General features: G+C 40.3%; 1 pseudogene; it reads left to right on the top strand.

The window, feature by feature from the left end:
* LOC114609936 overlaps positions 1 to 12368 on the top strand; it is a 17675-nt pseudogene that overhangs the window by 3535 nt on the left and 1772 nt on the right.

The raw sequence follows: 12368 nt of genomic DNA, 5'->3' as shown, positions 1-12368 counted from the left end.
CTCCCCTCTCCCCTCTCCCCTCTCACGGTTTTGAGAGGGAGCTTTTTTTTTATGTTGTGCAGGTTGATTTCAAACTCCTGGGACCAAAGAGCCTCTTGCCTCAGCCTTCCGAGTACTGTGACAATGGCCATGCCTCCCCATTCTTGTTCTGAGTTTTCCAACTTTGACTCACACAACCCTTTGGATTAGACTGCATTTACTCATGTAATCCATGACTCTCCTTCCCATTTCAAGGTTAAGAATGTTATTTCATCTGGAAACTTAATTTGCCATATGACAGACATGCCTAGATGTGTCTTCTAGGTGACTCTACATACAGGCAGGTTGACCATAGGAACGAACCATGTTGGCTGGTTCTCTTATAAAATACAATCCCAATTCTGGGGCAAAAATAATAGAAAAAGTAAAAGGATAAACATAAAAGATTTTAAAATGTGATAGTTTTAAAGAAGTATAGCCCACATTGCAAACATTTATCTCTCCAGGAGCTCTGATGGGGACATGTTTGCTTTATTTCCTTTTCTAATATGTGTGTAATAAGTGAGTGTGTGAATTAAAATAGTAAAAATTGTTATAATGACCTACAAAATGCATCCCTTTATCTCAGACATTAAGTCCACACGTTGGGCTTCGTTTTATGATCAACAGTGTTCGAGAAAGTAGAATGTGGATAAAGCCCAACATCTTAGTAATAATCCCAGAATTCAAGTATTTGCAGTTTAGCAGGAGGTTCTATACATAAGAAGGGAAAAGAGAGATACATACAGAAGAAGAGAATAGGTTAATACAATAGTAAGGATGTCTAATTCCCCAAAAAGGCATACATGTAAATCTGTGTATAAATGTATATATATAGCTTAAATGAAAATGTCCCATCTGGTTTACAATGCTCCCTCCAAAAGACAAAGACCAGCTAACAAAAAAACTATCATCAGGCATGAGAAATCCTCCTTTGAGTTTTTGGTCAGGGTCATGTAAGAGAATCCCCAAATGTGACAGGCTATTGCCATCACCTTTGGTTGTACCTTGGCCCCAAAGGTAAGTCCCTATTGCTGAAAGCACCGTGCACTTCAGACATAGGACCCAGAAAAACCCTGATCTAGAGGGGATTTGACAGCCTCCTCCCTGAGGACTAAGTTTTACAGTAGGTACCAGAAGGCACCAGACAAGTTTACAAAGGAATCAAGCAAAAGTCTTACCCAGCTGTGGTGCCTATGAACCATTGAAATGGAAGTTTCCGGTTGTGTCATGTGATGCAGATTCACATGATGGTTTGCTGAGGCAAGGTCCGTGAGAGGACTCATGATGTCTGGAGAGAGTTTAAATAGGACTCAACAGACAGTGATGAGTGCTTGCAACACTTCATTGGTCTCATTGATCTTCCCTTCATTGAGAGAGGCACAGCAGAGAACTCCTGGCGTTTCAGCTGGTCCTGGTCACTCCTGCTGACTCCTGATGATTCAACAGAGGCCTGGTCACCGGTTTCTGCTGGATTGTGCTGCTGTTGCTGATTTGTGTCTGTTGACACTTTTGAGCTGGACTGTTGGGATCCTGACAACAGAGGTTGGAATTGCCCCAAAGAACTACTTCTAGACAGTTCCATGTCCCCTTGTCCTATATACCATCTTTTCTCTCCTACACGGACAGTGGCTAGAAGGGTGGGGATGTGGGGGTGTCAAAGCATTTGTGAACCCTCAATAAAGTTGATTTAAAAAAAATCTAAGCTTATATACCACAACAATGACCAGTGTGACATGATAACCCTTCCAGTACAGTAGTGACATGCATCATACCTTGGCAGTAACCAGCTTTGTAATTGACTTTAAGGGCTGTTCAACAAGAGAGAAATCATTCCTGGTAGTAGAAACCTAGCCAGCTCACCAGAGTTAGTGAAGTAATGGCTCTTGAAGGGGAACCTGCAAACACCATTTTACTAAACTAACGTAATTCCTGACTACAATTATACCCAGAGATAAGTGTCAGCCTTTCCCTGCATTAATGAAACTCCTCCTTGGAATAGATGGAGATTATCACAGAAAACCACAGGTGATCAGAATGTAGAGCGGTGGAACCCAGCCCCAGATAAATCTACAATACAACACCAGGACTTAAGCATCAGGGATCGTTGTGGAATAGGGGGTGGAAAAATTTAAGACTCAGAAAATAAGAAATTGTGTCTCCTAGTAATCTCAGAAGCCATACTCATAAACCCTCACCAACATGACTGCAAAAACATGAGCTGAACAAGGAAGAAACCATAGACATTCCAAAGTGGATAGGGAAAGCCCAGGATGCTTCAACCCTACGCAAAGAACCACAGGCAACTAAGTTTGCCGACAGTAGGAGAAACTGTTTCCCAGGGGAGAACATACTGGTTAGCTATCTGACACCAAATGGTCAACCCTGAAGACATACATTTGAGTGACATTATACAGATTGAGCAAGTTTTATTTGTGTATTTAGGAATATATGTACATGGATATATACATATACATATGTAAATACATATACATACATATACATGTATGTAACAATCAGTGAAGGAAGGGACATGAATTTGAAAGAGAGCAAGGAAGGGCATATGGGAGGGTTTCGAGGGAGGAAGGAGAAGAGTGAACTCATTTATTATATCATAATCTCAAGAAAATGAAACAATTAAAACAAAAAACAACCTGTTTCAACCTGCTATGAGGATGGCTAAGGGTGTGGGTCATGCAGAATGCACAGGGGAGACGGAGGCAGCAAAACTGGATGCCGTTCATGAGCCGCTCAGAGAAGGTTTCCAAGAGGGGCTAAACGTGACCAGGGCGTTTGTTTAGAGGGGGCTGGCTCAGCAGAGAGCTGAGTCCACACATTCCAGGCAGATGGGAAATCGTAAACAAACATGGACAAATGGGAGAAAGCTCATTGCATGTAGTATTTGAAGTGAGGCAAAATATGTCTAAATTTTCATTTATTCAGAATGCCAGCATGTTAGGAAAGAAGCCTTATTTCTAAGACACGTTCAACTGGCACAAAAAATAAAATAAAGAAGTGTCATAGAACCATGGTGGTAAAGATTAATTGCTTAACTCGGCCACTGACTTGCTGCGTGATACAGGCCAAGGTAATTTAGGCAATTTCTTAGTAAAACAAGAGGCATGGAACAAGTTCAAAGTTTATCTGAACATTCTACAAAGCAAAACAAGTGTCTGATTCCCCAGTTTCTCCTTCTGACCCAGATAACTGATTGAGTCAACCAGATCTTTCAGCCTTGCTTACGTGTGTGGAGGTGCAGACTTCATCCTTCCCACAGGGCCAGTTTGTGGCCACTGTGAAGTCTAGTGCCCAGAATCATTTCTTCAGAATATTGCAGACATCAGGAGAACCAAAACAGCAGGCCACAACAGGGAAGCATTGCCAGGGTGCCTTTCAAACAAATGTGATTTATCATGTTTGAGGATCTCTCCTGCCGTCCAGCCCTTCCTCAGCTATTAGAATGCCTTCATACAGATGAGCACTGTGTCAGATGTATTTTATTTGGATAGCTTCCTGGTTTTGCCTCCTGGACTGCATAGAGCAGACTAAGCAATTCTCTGAAAATTTGGCAGAGTTTCACATGTGCTAATATTTTTTTATTATTATTATATGTTAGCTCCTAACTTCTCCTTGTTTTCTCTTTCCTGCAATGAAACATTGTGTTCTTTTTGAGAAATTTATTTTGGCTTTTTGACGTTCACGCTTTTAATTTTCTGCTGGGAACCTTGAACAAGGTTACTACTGCCTGTAAGAGGGGATTAAATCTTAAACAGTTGGCGTATGAGCCTGGGGGATACTTGTAGAAGATGCTGATCTGAGAAAAGGATCCATGTCACTCTCCCACCTCAGCACACAAAGCACACTTCAGGGTGAGAAAGTGCAGGAAGTCACTTTCTATTACTGAACAGCGGTCTTTCCTAGTCCACCATGGGCCTCATTACAGAATGAATGTGTCTCTGCTGCCTCACATGAGAAGGACGCTTCCATTTGATACTGTCCAGGGTTGTGCGATTCTGCATTGTGGTAAACTTACTTAGGTTAATTTCGTGGCACTTTGACTATTGCTTTTTGGTGCTGAATGATTCCTGTTCAATATTTTTAGGAGGCGAAGACTTGATTATTTCTTCACTGTTTTGCTAGAAGGTTTATGAACCCAATCACAGTGCAAACTGGGCCACACAGTAGATACTTGTTAACTATTTGTTAGCCAGCACCCACTACTCAATGGAGTAAAGATGGTTGGGATTCTGGTTGCTTTGTTTGGATGGGATGTATCTCTCTAAAAGGCCAGCGGCACTATGAAAACAATCGAGTCACAAGGTACAACCTAACCTACCAATGAGCTTGTAAGCTGAATAGCCGTGAGGAGCTGAGGCTTGGTGGAGGGAGTGTATCCCTGGGTCAGGGTGCAACCTAGAAAGTTGCGTATTGTCCTAGCCCTTTTCCTTCATCACATAAGAGACTATCACCTGCTCCCTGTCACGGTGTCCTGTTCCCTAGGAAGAATGGAGTCAAGTGACCATGGACTGAAACCTTAGACAGTGAGTCCAAGTAGACATGTCCTTCCTCATGTTGTCTTACCTGGATACTTTGTCTTAACAACGAGAACGTGACTAACACGGGTATTTTTGTATTCTGACACCACTTTGCAAGAATGAGTCTCTCGAAGAAGACAAGACATTTCTGACCAGGATCGTGCTTCTCTTTACTCAATATTACTCAATCAGAAATCCTACAGTAGCTGGGCCCACGACTGTGCAGGAGTCCAACCATAGACACCATCTTTAGGAGGTGAGGTTCAGAGTATCATGTGATTCTTATATGTTGCTCATGTCAGGACAGTGGAGCTCTCTAAATACTTGTCTGGCTACCTAACTTGAATACGTCAAACTTATCACATTTCAGTCTTCACTTTGCTAACAAGCCTTGGATTTCACTAGTAAAAATCTTATTTTGACACAAATCATGTTGGCTAGCAGAAGACCTGCTGAAGATCCCGACGTTGCTGAGAGAAGCACTTGCATGTGGCTTTCAGGCACACAGCTAGCTGATCTGCCAGGAAGCACTCTCTCGGTTACAGTACTTGTAATCGTACTACAGTCGTATTACAGTACCTGTAATGGTTGGACCTGAATTATAATTCACCTGAAAGTATGGGTGACTATATTGGACCATAGTCTTTGCTGTAGCCTTGTATGTACACATGAGTGTGTTTGTGTGTGTGGATACCTTTGTATGTACATGCAGATGTGAGCAGGTTTGTGCAGGTGTGCACAGGTCAGAGATCAGCTTTGCATATTATCTTTTAGTAGCTGTTCATCGTGATTTTTTTTTTTTTTGAGACTGAATCTCTCATGGGAACGCAGGCATCACAGATTAAGTTAAGGTAACTGCCCAGTAAGTATCAGGGAGCTTCCTGTCTCTGTTTCTCAAGCACAGGTTTACAAACATGTGTAAACACTCCTGGTTTAAAATATTGTGTGTGTGTGTGTTGCATGCATATGTGTACATGTACACTCTCTATGTGTATATATTGAAAGCCAGAGGTAGACCCCTGAACCTAGAGTCTGCCTTTTTGACTAGATGGATTTGGCACCGAGCCCCTCAGATCCTCCTGGGGCTACTGGTACATGCCGCCATGCCTGGCTTTTACATAGATGTTAGAGATCCCAAGTCAGAGCCCCATGATTGCTCATCAGGCACTCTACACACCCAGCCTTCTTCCCAGCCCATACCTGACATGCTTGCCCAAGCAGAGTTGTCTTCTCAGATTCTGTATTACAGGACACACACACACACACACACACACACACACACACACACACACACGCACGTACACACACGCACGCACGCGCGCGCGCTCAGTGTAGCTTTGGATCTTAGGTTTCTACAGCTATTGTAACAAACTTTCACAATCAAGCTTGGTTAGTTGATTGATACTAATTTATTATCTTATGATACCAGAGATCAGCCAACATGATCTTGCTTAGCTAAAACGGAAGGTCGGCAAGTCTGTATTCTTTCTGGATGCTCCATGGAAGTACTCTTGTTTCCTTGCCACTTTTTGACTTTATATTCTACCCTTTATTGTTTTGGCTCATAGCCCCATTCCAAGTGCAAAGCCAGCAGGCACTAGCCATGGTACCAAATAGTCATATTTACATCAGTTCTAAATTTTTCATCAATATTTACATCAAGTCCAAATCGTCCATCTTTCTAGTCTTGTTATAGGGCTCCGTCGTTGGCATTAAAACCGTCCTTTAAAAAATTACTCAGCATGGCATCAGAATGTGGTGAGCGTAGTACTGATCACCTGACCATGTCCACGTCCTAATGTACAAAAGCAACGAGAGGAACTGGAAAGGTGTGATTAAGTGGAGGGCTTAGAGACAGAAGAGCTGTTTCAGATGAAGGAGGAGAACCTGCTGATATATGAGGAGAGGTACCCAAAAGATTCAGATAAGGAAATGTGATACGGAAAGCAGAGAAATAGTTTGGACCAGTTCCATCAGAACTGATGTAAATATTGAGTCTGTCACCGGAAAAGAAATGATAGAGATACACACACCACAGACTTGTGAGGATGGGATGAAATAATGAACGAGAAGGAGCCAGCCTCATGCTAGGCAAATAGAGACACCGAGTAAAAGCTCACTGATATCATGACCGTGACCTCTCATAGAACACCAATGCCAAATGACAGCTCAGCACTTCTGTAACTCTTTTGGTGGCAGAAATGCCATTGTGTAGTTCAGACAAAGTTATTGACAGATGTTCAGGAAGACCTCAGCCTATAGAAACGCTAAAGGCAACATCCAGGATACTCAGGTTCTGTGGGTCCCCATTATCCTTGGGGATTGTTGGCCACCAGGTCTTACCGGAGAGAGCAGAAGTGGCAAGCAAAGTTCAGATGGTCATGCGTATGGCCGAAGGTCTGGAGACAGCTCTACTTTTGTTCTGTTTCTCTTTCCTTCTCTTCTTTCTGTTGTTCTTCCCTACCTCTCTCTCTTTCTCCTCTTTCCTTCTCCTCCTATCTCCTCATCTTCTATTCTCTCCCATTCTTCCTCTTCACACTCATACTCAATGCAGGAATAGGTTCAGGATTCATGACTCTTGGCTTTCAGTTCATTGCTTCCTTCGCTAGATTACATTGGACTGTTTTGGGTAGAATAAACACCAAACTGTTACAAAAATGAAGAAGTTTAGGAAGTCGAGTGAAGGCAAGTACCCCATTGATGACAAAACAAGAGGAGCCTTTTTTTTTTTTTTACTATTGAACCTGGTCTTGTATATTGCAAAAAAAAAAAGAAAGAAAAACAGCGCTTAAGAGTACAGAGCCTGGCCCTTCATCAACACCACATAAAAGGAATGTTGTTTGTTAAAGCCTAGATTGGAAACAGCTTGACTTCAGCAGAACAGTACTTAGGCATCTTTTTGAAGCCTGGGATTCTCCACAAGGATTTAAGGTTTGGACTTTAAGTTCCAGAGTGTTGGGTTCTGAGAAAAGTCTGGGAACACTGGAAGGACAGCATCGTATTGAGACAGAGCGTGGTTGTCTTCTGTGGCCCAAGTTGGTTCAGTGAAACCAGATGTCCTTACTTTCAGCTGCTTTCAATCCTGACTGATCTCCCTCTCTCAGGCACCCTGAGATGTCACAAAGATACAGCATAAACTATCTGCCCAACTACGCTGTAAAAACTATTTTAGCCTAGCACAAATTGTAAACACAAAGCACCTTCCTTCTAGACTTAAAAAGTTGACAGTCAATAGAAAGAATCTAATTAGCACAGAAACATGTCAGTTAGTGTAGGGTAAATTATATTTTGTTTAATAATTTAACTGTCACATGAATAAACATAGAAATAACCTTAGAGTTATTTCATGGGCATATTCAGTGTGATATCTTGCGCATATACTTTATATAGACAAGCAAGTGTGATTATTGTCTGGACAATACATTCACTTCGTAGGGAGGATTCACTCTAAACTTGCTTAGCTCAGGTTATCCAAAGGCAGACTGTCAATGCAGATGAATGTTGGAAGATTTAGGGAAGAAAGCAAAAGCAAAATTCTAAGAGTGAGGGTTTGGAGGGACTATAGCTCAGATATAGGGTGCTTGCCTAGCATCTGTGAGGCTTTAGGTTCGATTCTCAGCCTGGGGATGAGGGATAGAGAGACACAGAAGACAATGAGTCAATTTCCTTGCCAATAGAATAGCTTTGTTTATGAAAATACATCACACCATGTATTCAAATCTATGCAATTGGATGCTTGAACCTTCTCTGAGTGGTTAAATGTTTTGTGTTACTTACAACTAGTGTAGGACACTTGCGAGTAGAATTTAACAGTAATCACTTATCAATATTTACTTATTTCAAGAGGAGGCTGGTATATTAATGCAATGACATAAATATAGGGTCTGGTTTAATAATACTTAGGTCAGAGTTTTAGCACTAGCGTCCTAGCAACTTAGGGAAATTTATTTTCAAGAAAATTTCCATACCTGTTCTGTGTGGTTTTTGGAAGAATTTGAAGTGAGAATGGATATGAAAATGTTCTCTGATGTAATATAAAATGTTAACTTTTGCTTTTTCATCGCACCTCAGACAGTTGCCCTAGAAAGATTACACACCTTACTAGCCACACCATCTTATTGCTGGTTATGTTTCTAGTTTTCAGTAGAAAGCTAGCAGCTTCTGACTAGCTATCCCGTCCTGGGGATGCGATGGGATATTTCCCTCATTCCTATGTGTGTGGTCTGCTCAAGCCTCTTTTTGTTGCCTCTCAAAGGATCTGCACTAAGTTTTTATGGGTAACATGTTACTCTCAATTAATCACCACAGTATTATAGAGTACCTTGCTTCTTTTAATTTTTGTATAAACATTTCTGCTAGTCTGCACCCTGATATCCAGTTTTACATATTTCTGTGGAAATGGTGTGTGTGTGTGTGTGCATGCATGTGTGATGTGTTGAATTATTCTTTTATCCCAAGTAAAAGCAAGTCAAGATAGATGTGGGCAGAAGTGAAAACACTTTCCAACCAAAGCTATGAAGTGGTTTATTGTAGAGATAAAAACATCAGTGCCCAGCGTTCACAGTTATTCATTTGCAAACACAACTGAGAGAAAAACAGTCATAAAAACTGCTCTCTTTCAGGTCTGTGTGAAAACATGGGTAGTGTTTAGAACATATTTCTATTTGAATTTAGAAGTAGAAGGGCAAAAGTGGTGATCACTGGATTGGAACCCAAAATTAGGAATTCATCTTAGAAAGCACATTGCTTTGTTGAAGCAGACAAATATCTGCACATAAAGAATCCATGTGGAACAGAAATTGAAAGTCTGACATTGTTGAAAAGTATAATCAAGATGAAATGAGTGATACTAGAACAACCATTTTGAGGTAATATTAAACAATGGAGCACGCAGGAAGAAAGATCGATGTCATGACTTAATTCCAAGTGTAAGACGGACTTGAGATTGGATACACTAGTCAATACTTTTCCTGTCAGGACCTGTTGGGAGTCTTTTTAGGCTAAATCAAGAGCATTTGATTTAATGAAGAATGTTCAACTTATGTGAAGGACCTGATTTCACAGTCACCACGAGGACTCAACAAGCAAGTGACCTTTCACCTTAGTGATGTTTGGTGCCCAGATATCTGGGTTCTTAAGGTAAGTTTCACCCCAAAGAGAAGATGTTTGGAGACACATTAAATTCAATAACACAGGTAAATCACTTACTATGAAGTTGTGGATAAGTTTTGGTAAATTATTTCTTACAATTGCAATATATATTATTGTAAGTGAGAATGTCAGTTTTATTAGATGTCAGAGTTCTAATAAGGTAAAATAACATGTGATTTTATATAATAAGACTTTCCTAGTTTATTAAATATGAACTATCTTGGTCATTAGTTTGCATCATTTGATTATTAAGGAATGAATTTGCTTTTTACATATTCCTTTTTAAAGCCCTGTTTTCTTGAACTCTTTATATTTTCTTGTGTGCCTATGACAGAAAAATTAGAATCATTATGTGTCTATCAAACACTTGGGAAGGATGTTAATAAGTAGTTTTCAAGATTCATCATTTGCTTAAAATTTTTGTTTGGTGTTTTCTGACACATAGACACTTTAATTTTTTCTTTTTTGATTTTTCTGTGCTTGTACGTGTGTTGTTTATGTTTATGTGTGCATGTTTGTGTATGTGTGTGTAGGCTCAGCAGGTACATGTGTACATACTTGTACAAGTTCTTGTAGAGTCCGTAGGCTGATGTTGGTGGTCACTCTCCATCACTTCTCTACTGTATCCATTGATAAGGTAGGGTTTCTCATTCCCCATCACTCCACTGTGTATCCATTGATAAGGTAGAGTTTTTCAGCTAGAGCTCACTGGCTACGGAGATGAGCCACCACCTTCTGAGTCTGGGATTACAAGCAGCCCCTTTTTCTTCTACATGTTCTACATCCACATGGGTTCTGGGGATCCATGTGTTTCTTATGTGAGTATGACAAGTTCTTTACTGGCCTATCTACCCTGGCCCATATTCTGTTTTTGAGTAGGTGATTCACTTTATGATCTCAGTCTATGGCAGGGTTCTTCAGAGAGGGTGGCTTCTCTAAGTTTTGGTGAATACTCATCTATAAAATTATAATACTGAGTGTTAGGAAAGACAATGATCCTCAGCTTTTCTTCTGTCTTTTATATTTTTAAGTATGATTTTTTGCCAGGCAAAATGTGCTCTGGGCTAGAAATACAATGCATGCACTATGGGGAGAAAACTGACCTCCAGGGAGAACGAAGGCGTTGGGTAGTGCTCCTCCTGCTGTGATCCCTCCTGCTTCCCTGATGATTTAGGTCTTAACGTTTTGACATCATCAGCACAAGAGCTGGGGAAACCCCCACGTTTTAGTTTTCTTTGAAGATCCTTGAAAGAACTAGAGCAGAAAGAATTGTGACAAATAAATGTGGTTTTCATTTTGATGAGTGTGGTTTCAATCTCAGGAAAATTTCTAGAACGTGTCCTTGAAATGAAGCTAATGGCTGAGAGTCAGCAGACTCTCTGTGGTTCCTTATCAGCTTAGCATCTCCTTTAGCAGAAAGTCTGAGTGGAGACATGCTGTATGTGGTGTGCCCCTTACCACATTTCTCTAGGTGTGATGGACAAATGAGAACAGGATGTTTGCAAACTGTGATAAACATGGACTTCTTAGGACACACTCATAAGGATCTGGAAATAGATTATTCTGAACCTAAGAGTGAGATTCTTCTACTAGTTTGATCTTTAAAAATTTATTAGAGTAAATGAAAAATATCTGCTATGATCTGTTTGATGAAGTTTGATAGAAACAAATGCAAATTATATTGTCCCTTCAAATAGTTTGTGACACTATTAGGTTGAAGCAATGTGACCTAAAATTATTTAGATGATGTCAGTGACATTAATGTGAGTCACCATTTGGTCATTGTAAAGATAAATCTCTGTTAGTTGTTGGGTCTTTAAGTCTACAGCTGCCAGAATGAGGAAAATAGGGGCCGTTCTTTACATTGTGTCAATCAAACTGCACGTGGGGGGCTGGAGAGATGGCTCAGCAGTTAAGAGCACTGGCTGCTCTTCCACAGGTCCTGAGTTCAATTCCTAGAAACCACGTGGTGGCTCACAACCGTCTGTAACGGGGATCCGATGCCTGTTTCTGGTGTTTCTGAAGACAGCTACAGTGTACTCATGTAAATAAGATAAAACTTAAAAAAAAACTGCACGCGGAGTTTTGGGTTACCAACGTAAAAATTTAATTTATAGTGAGAGAAAATAATCAGAACTTTAAAAAACTATTTATTTTTATTTGTTTCATTTTATTGAAAATAGTTTTTTCTCACATAATAAATCATGATTATGGTTTCCTCTTGTTCTACTCCTTGGAATTCCTCTCTTCCTCTCCAGATGAACCCCCGTTTTGTCTCTCACGGGAACAAACAGGCTTCTAAGGGATAACAATAAAAGAAACCAAAATAAGGTTAAAAAAAACCTAACACATTAGAATAGGACAAAACAAGCAAACCAAAGGAAAATGAGCCCAAGAAAAGGTACAAGAAACAGATATAGCTATTGAGACCCACTTTTTCATACACTAAGAAATCCCATAAAAACACTAAACTAGAAGCCATTGTACACAAATACACACGTGCACATGCACACACACGTGCACACACACACACAACCTGTAGGGTAAGAAGGAGAGAAGAAAAAATACAAATAAAATAAAAAATAAGATAAAGTTAAAAGAAGAAATAAAGAAAGAGAAGAGGATAGAGAAGAAAAGAAAGGAAAGGAAAGGAAGGGAAGGGAA

The sequence above is a fragment of the Grammomys surdaster genome, unplaced genomic scaffold (genome assembly GCF_004785775.1).
Source record: "Grammomys surdaster isolate TR1022 unplaced genomic scaffold, NIH_TR_1.0 125996, whole genome shotgun sequence".
NCBI lineage: Eukaryota > Metazoa > Chordata > Mammalia > Rodentia > Muridae > Grammomys > Grammomys surdaster.
This window is presented reverse-complemented; position numbering and strand designations above follow the sequence as displayed.